Consider the following 12,936-nt stretch of genomic DNA (forward strand, 5'->3'; position numbering starts at 1 on the left):
GCACGATCTCCTCGCTCATTTCGACAGTAGTGACCATCTACGTCACTTTCCAAAACTGTATGGTCAGGCTACGTTTAGTGGGTTGAAAGCTTTACTAAAGGCTATCCACCATGATAGTCTGCTACATAAAAGAGCACCACATGACCCTGTCTGAGTGAGAATAAGCAGAAATGTGATGAGGAGTCAGGATTTTAAGTATTTACCATAATTAAGTGATAGACAAACAAGGCAGTGACATGTTGTCTGTACTTCATTTGGAAGTCTTTTTCATATTTTTATTTGTAACATACTGTATATTAGTGCTGTATATAAATATATATACAGTATCTCACATTTTTACAAATATTTTATTATGTCTTTTCATGGGACAACACTACAGAAATGTATATCCGGTAAAGGTTTTATTTTAACTTATTAAGTTTTTTCTATATAATAACAGCTCCCACTTCAGCCAGCTAGTGTGAGTGAAGTGTGCTCTTGCGCCTGCATCACTGTTCGCATGCATTGTATCCCTAAATATTTCATGAAATGACTCGTCGTGCTGATACGAAAGCAGCCAAAGCTTACTGAAGCTCTCTACAGTACACATCTGCAGAATGTATTTCCACAAGGCTGAGTGCTTGCCTCCAATTGGTTTATTGAAATATATCACTGAGGTTTCAGATTCATATTTAGAAGTCCTAGAGGCTGATTGGCTGTTGACCTTTGCAGTATTTGTTGTTTTATCTAGAAAGGAGATGCTTGTCTGTATGTTGTTGTGATGACCAAAATTTCAGTATATTTTTAGTTAGCAGATCGGGTAACTAAACATTAGAAACATATTTCAGTAATAACGTGGTCCTGTTCAACACTTTATCTTATTACAATCTCAGTAATAATCATACACTTTAATGAATAAATATCTCTTACAGTGTTTGTCAAATATTCATGATGATTATCTTTTTAAATGTAAGCTTTATGGCTGAGCTGTTGTATTAGAATACAGCAGACATTAGGGTTTACCTAAAAAACATGGCTACACAGTGAGGATAAAATACGTTTTGTAAAACTAACCGATATGTTTCCTTTTCTATATCAGTTGTTTATTGTCAAGTTAGTCATGATCACTACACCCTCAGTTGATCAGCTAACTCCTTTAGGGGTGCAGCAAGAGTCACAGGGATATCAAAGTATATTCTTAAAGATTTTTGTACCTTACTTACTGCTTCAAAGCCAAGAATAAGGATTAACTGACAGAAATAAGTAGGAATCCTCTTAGGTGAGCATGATGCTTATGATCTTGAAATTGAGGTGGCTGATTTGCTTTTTTTTTAATGAAATCCCACCCTATCATTAGAAGTGCGGCAGACAGACGCTTCCATTTGATAAACAGCTAGCAACGTGCCTACAGATTACCATGCTCAAGACATACCTGCTTTTTAAGCAGAGCCCTCAAATTACCACTGATGAAATGGCTCACCTTAGACATAATAATGTGTCACCTAAAAGTTAAGAATAGGAAAGGTTTTATGTAGAGACAACTTCATTTTAGGCAGTACTTAAATTGGTAGTCACACGCACTCTTCCTTCACTGCACAGCACAGTTCATGGACAAAACAGCATAATATTCATGTTGCATTACTTCTTGTCCTTGATCACATTTCATGAAACCATTCCAGTGGTATTGGCTTTAATTTCAAACATGTACTTTTTACACACACATCTCAGTCACTTTCTGACTTTAGTTTCCTTTCAGTGTTGTGGAAATGCTCTGCTTGGTATTTTTAAAGTTTATACCACCATGTTGACCAGAAAAAACAACTTGCTTATTCTGACTTAACAAAAGGAAAAGACTCATGACACAGTTGCTTTTATCTGTTCAAACTTTTCTTATAGATCTGTTAATTATTTATGTTAATGCTGTTGTAACAAGAAATTTCCTTTACAGGATTAATAAAGTACCTATCTCTTATTCCATCATCACTTCCAATTTCTGCTTGCATTGTTGCTGTGTGTCTTAAAACTTTCACAGACTTCCGTATATTTGAAACCAGCTCTCTGATGGTACATGATGGATATGAATGAATGTATGGATGGATGGATGATGGAGCTGGACAAGAATGAGGACATGAGTGGCTTAAAAATTTTATGTACCCAATATAATGCTCAAACAAACATCAGGGCCCTTAAATGAGGTCAAATGAACAAAACCTAACAAAGATGAGACAAAGGGGAACTTAAATACCGGCTGATCAGACCAGTCTTCAACACGAGGGGAAACACATACTAACAAATAAAGTAACAAAAAGAAACAGAACCTAACGGTTAGTTTATTACTCAAACAAAAGAATTAACAAAATGACTAAGTAAACAAACTACTCATAAATCAAATTATTATATCTAAAAATTTAAAGTAAATAGACTGAGGGAGCCGCCTTGGTACAGGCCCATGACAGTTCCTAAACATGTGGTTTTGCTCTGATTCTTGTGCTCAAATCTGCCCCCTTGCTCTCACATGGCTCCCCCAAGCACTGGTAAAAGAAGGAAAAGAGCTAAGCTAAGTTTAACAAAGCTGAAAATACAATACCTTAAATGTGTGCACTTACAAAGATGATGCATTTCAACTAAGTTTAAACAAATATGTAAACAAATAGTGTCAATTGATAAACTAAAACACAACTCCATCAGTGCTCATTGTGATACGCCTGCTTTGTCAGCTAATGTGGTGACATGACGGGTGTTACAAGAGTGGGACATGAATGGGAAGGCGAACATAATCGTAGTGTTGCCAAGGTTACAAAGAACACGATACCACAGCAAGAGTCAGTGAACAAGGTGACTTCTTAGACAGTGTTGTAACAGAAGAGCTCAGGTACTTACCTGCAGCCTCCTAGATCAGTAGTCAAGTGGAGTGGAATGGATACATGCATTACTATGAGGTGTGTCCAGAACAGCTTTGTAGCTTTTTTTTTATTTAAGGCAATAGCTAGAAATCTGTGGATTGCATATGAAGGAGGAAATACTCAAAATGTTAACAAAAAAGAAACATTTCTGCATGTTGATTTCTTTATGAAAAGAGATTCATCCTGTTAACTGAAGCCTTCTTGAAGGTTAAGAAGAGCAAAAATGTGCATGTTTACAGTTTTGCTTAAGTTAGCTTTGGAGCAACACATGGCTGAATACCAGACTTTTAAATGATGGAACAAGGAATGCCCCACATTGTGAAGGGGGTTTATCTGAGCAGCTGTAAGTAGAGCCTCTGAGACCCTGAAGAAAGGTGCCAAGGGAGGGTCTGTGTTTTCTTTATGCTGGGGATTAACATCCCTATTCTAAGACACGGATATAAGATGCAACTGCTGCTCTTCATTCTTTTATGATGGCGGCATCTGTGCTGACCATCTTGAAGACTTTACTTGTGATATTTCTGTGTTAGATCACTTAAGGCTGTTGGTGTGCTGTAAGCTGGGGCATGTTGTAAAGTTAACCTTGATGTGCTTAGAGTTGATAAGATATACAAGTTTTTTATTCACAGAGGACACTACGTAGCACTTGCACAAATGTTTAAACTATCGGTCAATGGCCTGTGTATTTGTAGTTTAACATACGTTTGTCCTTTGCAAATGTGTTATGAGGCTAGTGTTGACTAAAATTACCTGTTAGCTAAAAAAAAACAGCTAAAAACGTTTCATGTTATTAGTAGAAGAATCTATTAAACTTTTAAGCAAGCAGCAACTTTTAACAAGCTTTGCTTCTCCACAATTTTTTCTTTGCTTTTACGGTTGCTGCTTAGTGTTTTAACTTGCATGCAATGTAAAAATAACATTACATTGATATACTACAGTCTGGGTAAAACCAAATTCAGAGATGTGCATGAAAACATGGTATATTTGTAAGATAATCGTTGCTTAAAACATGTGAGAAGTATTAGTACTATGATGCACGGAATTGAAGAGTGAGATCATTTAACAATTTTTTAATACATTTTCTGTTCAGGATTGTTTAGCCATATTCAGTGAATTAGCTATAAACCATGACATATTGCTGCGTATTAGACTATTAGCTAGCTTAATGTTTAGCCTGCATCTTTTCCAGATGACAGAATTTGCAAAACCTGGGCTGCCTGCTTAAATTCCTAAAAAATAATGAGATCATAGAGAAATAATAGCTAAGAGTAACTGAATCATTCTCAGTGGATTGAGGGTCAAAATTATTCATGGACTGTGGTTCCAAGAAAAAATGCACATTGATTAAAGACCCACTCTGTAACTTTTGCCATTTTCCCAGTGACACGCCCCCTAATTTGGCATCCATCTTGCACCCTGTACTGTGAGTTCTCCAGACAGTAAAAAACTTGTGTTTTATAATTAGTCTTGCCTTATCTCTTGCTCTGTCTCTGGCTTTCTTGTGTTTCCTCTCTTCCTCCAATAATGTCCTCTAATGTTTCTTTGCTAAATCAGCCACCTTGTACATTCAAAACAGCCAGTTTGTTTACATTTGCGCTTGACGTGTGTGCAAAGCGAAACTCAGCTGCAATGTCACGCAGCATTCAAGATAAAAAAAAAAGTTGCACAGTGCAGTTTCTCAGTCGTGGGACGCTTCTGGGCAGCTTCAGAAATGCACATGATAGATGTCAATGTACCAACAAACGAGTCCGGATTGTGGAGTTTTAAGGTCGAAAAGTTACAGAGGGTCTTTAACAGCAGTAACATGTCATGGTTCAATTCTGTGAAAGCCAGCGCCATACAACAGAAATTATAGTGTTATACTCAAAGCTGATGAACCAAAGCTACAAGAATGACAAGTCATTGGATACATAGTTGATTTTGTGCAGAGCCACGGTGATGGAGTGTAGCAAATCAGCAGCAATACATGCTTTTTTTTTTTTTACTTGGTAGTTTTATAAGCTTTTACCAGAGACAGATGGGATTAATGGACATCCAGCTGCAGAAGTTTTATCATTATCATATTTACACTACCTCACCAGCATGTGTTCTCACTATGCTGACAGCTTGGCTGCACCACAGTATAACATGTCCCCCATGTAAGTGTAAGATGCACATTTAACAATATTTGTTACTTGAGATCAGTCAGTCAGCATCATCTCTCATGGTTTCTGGGTTCATCATTTGGTTGTTTTTATTTTGGTCTTGTCATTTGAATTATGTCTTATGTTTTTGTTTTATTTTGTTGAGTTTATTCACTTGTGTTTTCTGTTCAACTTACTTCCTGCTCCTTAATTCTGGGTCCTCATTGTAACATTGGGTTTCTTTTGCTTATTGTCTCACCTGCTGCTCATCTGTGATTAGTTCTGTGTATATAGATTCTTGGTTTTCAGTTGACTTTGTTTGGATCATTTTCATGTTGCTCCTTCTTCTCTGTGTTGCTGTGCACTTGCCATGAATTATCAATAGTTGCTTTTATCTGTTTCATTATTAAAAGCTTGAAATTGCTGCTTGGCTTCCTCTCCTCCATTGTTGTTCTGCAATTTGGTCCATTTCCTCACCTCATCCCCCTTGGACTCTGACATCATCAGTGGGCATCCTTCCAACATCTCAGAGCAGAGATCACTGCTCATTGTCTTATGATTTGGGAATCTAATTAAATACACTGTTTGGTTGAGTTTTTACAAACATTTTTTTTTGTAATGTAATTTAGAATACATGTATTCCCTCTAACTTTAATTGCATTTTGTGTTTGCAAAACACTAACATATCGTACAAGTTTGGTTTTAAAAAGATGTAATTTTGTCTCATTGCAATACATTTTGTTACAACTTGTCTAACAAATAATTAAACTCTTGCTCAGTATTCTTATTAAATAGTCTGTTTTCTATGAATATACAATAAACAATTTCTCCTTTAATAGCTTTGTGAGGTTACTTGAATGGTAATGTCAACTCTCAATGCTTTGCTGCATGTGTCATGATGGTTGATTACTCTTGTTTCTGTTCATTGGCTTCACAGTCGATGCGTCTGTCACCTTTGACCTTTCAAGTTTTGAGGTAGTCTCCAGGGCTTGGGGAAGGGGGTGGGGTAGGGATAGTGAATGCCGCTGCTAAGTGAGATCAGTCAACACCATGTATCACAGCTGACCATCTCTTCCTGCATGTGTGAAATCTGAATAATTAATTGACACTTACCCCTCCAGGGGATTTGCCCTTAAATGGGATTATGGAAATAGACTCATTATTTGCTTTGGGTGTGATTATTCTCTGCTAAACTCTAATCAACACAATACTAAAACCATCAATATTAAAACCAAAAGCTTCATATTGTTTATTTATGCTCTGACCCATGGAGACATGAACTCCATGAGGTGTCCTGTTATATCAGGCATGAAGACTTTATCTTTAAGTCATTTAAGGTGTGAGTTGAAGTTGAAGCCTGCATTGATTGGACTCTTCCGTACATCCTACTGATACTCGATTAGATTGAGATCTGGGGAAGTAGGGGACCAAGTCAGCACCTTAAATGTTTAACAAACCATTCCTGAGATATTTTTGTAGTGTGGCTAGATCCACTGTCCTTCTGACAGAGGACACTGTCATCAGGGGTATCACTGCCATTGAGGAGTAAATGGTAAATGGTCCTTATTTGTATAGTGCTTTACTGTAACGGGAATGATACGCTTTACATCATACATCACATTCAACCATCCACACACTGGCAGAAGTTGCCATGCAAGGCACTTGACAACTACCCATGAGGAGTAGTCTGGGGTTCGGTGTCTTGCTCAGGGAGGAGGATTGAACCGGCAACCCTCAGGCTACAAGACGGCCACTCTACACACTGAGCCACGCCGCCCCTAAAAGATTTAGCCTGTAGAAATGTTTGCACTGCATGTCAACATAATACCCACATAAATGTTAGCACCCAAGGTTTCCCTGCTGAACATTGCCCAGAGCATCATTTTGCCTCAGGCAGATCTTCCCATAACTCATCCTGCTGGCTGTCCACATGACATAAAGGAAAACATGATTCATCAGATTGCTTTATGTTTCTAAAGCTCACTTGCCCATTATAGACACTTGGAGCAGTGAACAGTGGTGACCATGGGCACTGATTGATTTTCAGTTGTGCAGCCCCAAAAGCTGTCAGTTTTGATGCATTTTATGCTTTGACACCTATGTATTAATGTCATCATAACCCACCATAGCTCTTTAAAATGACCATTGTGGCTTTTTTGTTGTCAATCATCGGGTCATTTGTGACCTTTTTTTTAGACTATGTAATAATTGCATAATTCGAAATACCTATCAAGATCTGTCGTTTTAAAGGTGCCCTGAACCAGCCATCTCAGTTTGTTCATTGTCAAAGTCACTCAGATCCTTACAAGTTTTCCTGTCCAATTTTTATGAGAAATGTTGTATCCCATTGATGTTTGGCTAAAAAGCATTTATTCATTTGCTGCGTTTGAGTGGCATCCACAGCAAAATGGCCAGATAATTAGTGTGAGGAATTATTTGATTGCAAAAAGAAACATCTACATGAGAAATTAATCGTCAGTCTTTTGTTTGATCAAACTATTCGATGAAATCGAGAGAAACAAAACAGCTGCTTTACTGCTTATGTAGGAATCCTTTCAGCCCTGCTGGGCTTAGCTATACCATCCTTCCTGGAGAGAGGGATTCGGTAGTTAAACCCAAACTCTCTCATGCTAGTGTATGTGCTCAGCTTCTGATCACTGTCCTGTGCTGGTGCATCTCTACCACCTCCTCCATCACTTCTTAAACAGAGCCGTAGGAAATACCTGCAAGTTTGCTGTAAGGCTCCACATTTCAACATCATTCAGTGCACTGCTTTCTGTAATGCTGCTTTCCAGAGCAGAACAGGACACAGCTTCTTTCCTAAAGAAGGGAGCAATCATAACAGCCCATCAGTCAGAGGCACAGAGGGGCTTCATTTCTTCTTTAGTGTTTAGAAGCATGTTGTAATATTAATGTTATGATAAAAAGTCATGTTTATGTGTAATGTTTATTGCCTTACCATACAAAATCAGCACAGTTGTGTCAGAATAATTAATCCTTTCCAAATAAACCAGTTAAAATCCTTTTTTGAAAATTCCCATATTCATTTATTTGTGTATTAATTTATGTTATCACAAAACTCAGTGAAAGAAAATGTTGTAATGTTTGGTTTCTTTTAAAATATTTAAACCTAGTTTAAAATGTACATCATGGCACTTCCACAGACTATTTTCTGCCATGATTAATAGGCTATAATAAGAACATTCAACAGTTACCACATTTGGGCTTTTTATGTTATGTACATAATGTGTCCATATTTCACTTTCTTTTGTGTTTTCATGTGCAACTTTTATTATTTTTATCTGACATCACTGAAACAGATCTTTGTATTTATGAAGAAGAGGATGATGTCATGTTGAGGTCACTCCCACTATATAAAGTACCATCACTGTTTTTTTCTTTTCTTTCCATTTTTCTAAGAAGCCTGAATCCGTTCGCAGCTGTGAAACAGAGCAACTTCTTGGCAAAGAAACTATTCTTTGGGAAATCTGAATGCTAGTCTGTGTGCCGCAGCAAAAATATTTCAAAGCTGTTGTCCCCTGCGGTCATAAGGGGGTTCAGTCAATGCATATCAGCAAAGGTCAGGTCCATTTGGAGTGCTGTTTATGTTCTTGGTAACCTCTTTCCTTAGACATCCACTGAATAGTGTCACACACATTGGAAATCACACTTTGTCCTAGTACAGTCTACATTCCAGTCAACCTACAATGCTCAGCATGTAAGGAATTTGTATGCTTCGTTTTTTAATGAGAGGGATGGACAAAAGAGCAATTGGATTGAATTTTCTGCTTGTACTGTCTCACAATTCTTCTTCTTTTTTCTTCTGCTTGGGTGTATAGTCACTAGGATGTTGTTTCAGCTGTTAAGAGGACCGCATGTGCAAGTTGTAATTATGGATCTCTGTGATGAATTTCATGGACTACAGATGGAGGAGAACATGTTTTTATTCAGGCAAAACATTGTATTTTCCACTACTCACTGGGTTAATATACAGAGTATGATGTCATTCTCAAGAACTTTTTCAGTGTTGTGTTTGTGTGGAGAACATGAGTGCAGATTACAGATGGCAGATGTAAGTTGTTCATGAGCATTAAGAGACAGGCTTTGCTCTTCAAATGGCCATCGGGTCTTAAATTAAACAGTGCCTGTACTCTGTCATTGCTGCCCCTCAGGACGAGCTGTGTCATCTTCTCTGCAGTTTAAACTGGGAACCTTCATTTGGACTTGACAGCCAAAACATGCTGAGACTTCAAACTGACTTAACCGTTGACTTTGTTTACCACTTGCAGAGCACTTACATACAAACACAAAGATGTACAGTGTAGTTGGTTGTGTTGAATCATCATTGCATTTACCTAGATTTCTTCTTTTAAAACACTTCTATTCTTCATTTGATAGATGGTTTTCTTCAAAGCAACATACAATCTGAGAGTAAGGCTACATAATATAACTTATATATCTTTGGTGGCTTTGGGAGTTAAATTTAATGTCAGAAAATACCAGTTAAAATAAGTTATTGTCCTGTTGAAGTCAGAAAATCATTAGTAAACACTCACATCCTATAATTTCTTGTAAGTTGCATTTAGATTAATCCTAAAACCTGGAAATTTCCACATCTCTAGGACTGCAGCTGGAGTATTTTATCTGTTGTGCAATTGTCTTTGTATTGCATGATTTATCTATATTTTTCATAAGTAATCATATGATTATTTTTAAGTAGCTTATTAAAACTGGATGCATTTTTAGCATCGTTCACTGTCAATTCATATCAAAAGTTTTATTTAAAAAAAAAGGAGGGGGGGGGGGGATTTCAATGTATGTGGAGGGAAACACAGATAATCAGGAGTTGTTCAGTCCAGACTGCAGATTGTTTGTCATAATAAATATACAAAAAGGTGGTCCAGGGCTACTCATACATCTCAAAAGTCCTGCACTGAAGCTAGCTGAGTCAACTTCACATGTGACTGAGACAGAATGGGCTGTGGATTTTCATCTTCTTTTCCTTAGTCTTAAGGACACTTACCAGCAGTAACAGAGTACTTATTTGAAAGAGTAAGCATTTCTGAAGACTTAAATTGCAAACCTGATACACAGCATTACTAGGTACCACAAAAAAGTCATTGCAGGACTGGATCATGTACCACTGCATTGTGCTTTTTAAATCTCCGGCAAATGCACGACCCGTTAACTCTCCACTGCCACATTGGGGCAGTGCTCAATATATAGAACAGCTTGAAAAGCAGGTGCCTCTGGATTTTGTTTTTTCTGTTGTTGGTTTTTGCTCCTACACAAGGAAGAGCTTGTTAACGATTGTGGAGAAAGTCCACATTATAATAGTTTTTAATCACCATCAGAGAGCGATGTTATAGGCAATGCTTTTTGTGATTTCTGATGCTTTATCCTGCTTGTTTTCAAAATTGGTTGTTAGACTGCACACCTATCAATTTGTGTTTAAAAATTACCCAAAATCCCACAATCTTTAGATTCTGAGAGCTGCACCAATGGATATGTATGTGAGAGTAAAAATCAGCTATAATGAGGAACACCCAACACTTCTTACAACAATGAAGTGATTCCGACAAGGATATGCTGAACTGACCACATGACTTGTTGGTTTAGTGGTGTGTTTTGTAGCATGTTTTCATACGGTATGTATTATTTATTTGGAATAAGTGGGGTCATGTGATACTAAGTATTGCTGCTGGTGTTGCACTACTTTGCACCAAGATGCAGGTGGTTTGCAGCTGGCAACTCGAACAACAGTCCTTCCATCGCCAGACATGCCTCCAGATGCGCTCAAAGCATCAGTGTATTCACGCAGCAGTTTCTGACAAATTTGTTTTGACAGGCGAGTTTACATAAATCATTGCTCTAACAGTTGCACCTATCCACTGTCAACTGCCTAAAGGAATCTCAGATGACCTTCTTCAGAGGTTGAATTCAGCATGCTTTGTGAGCACTGGTAAGAAGGCACTGGTCACGCAATCGAATTACTATACATAGACAATGCATGGGCTTCCATGCACTAGACACACACATACACACTTTCTCTCTCTCTCACACACACACACACACATATATAGTCTTTGCCCCAAAGGAATGAACCACATAATAGGGTACATCATCCAGTCTGGGAACAAACCCCACTGATTGTACACAATTAAAGGGAGTTAGTTAAATGATTTAATAGGACGGATTCAAACCACTGAAAGCATTTCACAGTCACCGGATCATAAATATTAGATTTGGGCATGTGCATGCACTGAAACATTGACAGGGAGTGTGCCGACACAAGGAGCACCTCCCTTCCTCTGTCCACTCCTCTCCCACCCTTCCACAGCAGCAGCCTATGATGTAATGTTCCTGCTGCTGATAGAGCAACCCCCTCTCTTGCTTTTTTATATTTTTTCCCCTCCCCTTCCGATTTGCTTCTGCCGCTGCCGCTCTCACTGGTGCCTGATAGTGGTGGTGGATGCGTGCATGCGATGCCGGCTCAGCTGCATCCTTGGGCATCTCTTGGGATTCCTGCAGAGCTTCTTTACTGTTGTCACCACTTGCCTGAGAGACGGTTCGACTGAGCACTGCAAGACCTTGTCCTCTACTGATAAAAGGTAATTCGTCTGGCTCATGACAGAGGAAATTAATTGGGAAAAGCGATGAGGGCAAGGAGATGATATACAGATATAGGGTTGACTGAGTGTCCAGTCAGCTGCTAAGTAAATTGGTCTGGTTGTTGAAAGCTTCTCATCGCCACAGTGCTCGATACCATGGCAATCGCTCTGTCAGTGTGCGTGCATGTAGTATGGTGTTCGTTTCCATGGTAAAGATGAGACAGATTGCTGTGCTGGCTCAGGGGTAATTCAGCGTGTGTTGAGGAAAGCTGCAATTACCTTTAGTGTGAAATGATTTCTCATCTTTTGTGTAGTGTGTTGGAGATTTCAGTAAAGATTTCACGTATTTAAAGATCTCAGCTCCTATTGTACTTGTTATTTAAAAAGAATAAATTTGCACAAAGTAACAAATTTTCTTACTTCCTTAAAAGATATGGTTCACTTTGACCTGTCTATTCTACAAAGACTGGGTGTGTACGATGAGCTGAGATGAACGGAGCTGTGGGTGTTATCTGTATGCAGATTTTGACCACTTCTGACATCAGCAGAGATTTACAGTGTGTCTCAAAGATGCTTAGTCAAACACTTTTCCCTTACTTTCATTGTCTTTGACCAGTGTGCGGGGTACTGGCAGATCTTTATATTTGGGTTGCTGCAAGCATACAGTAGTTTATTATTTTTTAGGAGATTTTTTTAACCTTAACTTCTGCCCTCTATGAGTTTCTAAGTAAATATTTCATGTTTTGTCTGCCCCACATGTAGATGGTCTTATAACTAATTCATTCTCAGGGTTTACCCTGTTTTGGTCTCGTCATCAGTCTTTTCCTTTTTCCTTTAGTGTAACAATCCATTCATCTCATTGAGTCATTTTCCTAAGTACACAGAGCATTAAGAGAATAATGTTTCTCTTTAGAAGTAATTGGCTTAATGAACTAACAAGTCACTAAATCTCATTCTCTGTAGCCCTTTGGGATCAAGATGTTGTTTTCCTGAGAGAGATTTTTGCTTGGATTAAGTAAAGCCCTGAAACTATTTTTAAGGATAGTTTATGTTTTCTTTCTGGTAATCACTTATATTCAGATTGAACGCAGTAGAAGATATTTGGTCACATATAGAATACTAAGCAATTTATTTGTCTACATTACCTGAAAATAGACTCATGTGCCTCCTGTCCCTAAGAATGTATTTTTTAATAAACAGCTGAAAACTGACAGCAGCGAACACACCAGTGATGTGCTTTTTTTTTTTTCTAAATCCTAAATCCAGTGTCGGACAAATGCCAAACAGAGCTGGTTTAGGGACCCATTGACTCAACTCAGC

General features: G+C 38.2%; 1 protein-coding gene across 1 annotated transcript in view; it reads left to right on the top strand.

The window, feature by feature from the left end:
• Positions 1–11,479: 11,479 nt before the first annotated feature.
• sema4ba (sema domain, immunoglobulin domain (Ig), transmembrane domain (TM) and short cytoplasmic domain, (semaphorin) 4Ba) overlaps positions 11,480–12,936 on the top strand; it is a 42,172-nt gene continuing 40,715 nt past the window's right edge. Inside the window, exon 1 of the mRNA XM_041997906.1 lies at positions 11,480–11,616. The gene's annotated coding sequence lies outside the window, so the exon portion shown is untranslated. The remainder of the gene's footprint in view (positions 11,617–12,936) is intronic.

This window comes from Melanotaenia boesemani, chromosome 10 (assembly GCF_017639745.1).
Source record: "Melanotaenia boesemani isolate fMelBoe1 chromosome 10, fMelBoe1.pri, whole genome shotgun sequence".
NCBI classification, from domain to species: Eukaryota; Metazoa; Chordata; class Actinopteri; order Atheriniformes; family Melanotaeniidae; genus Melanotaenia; species Melanotaenia boesemani.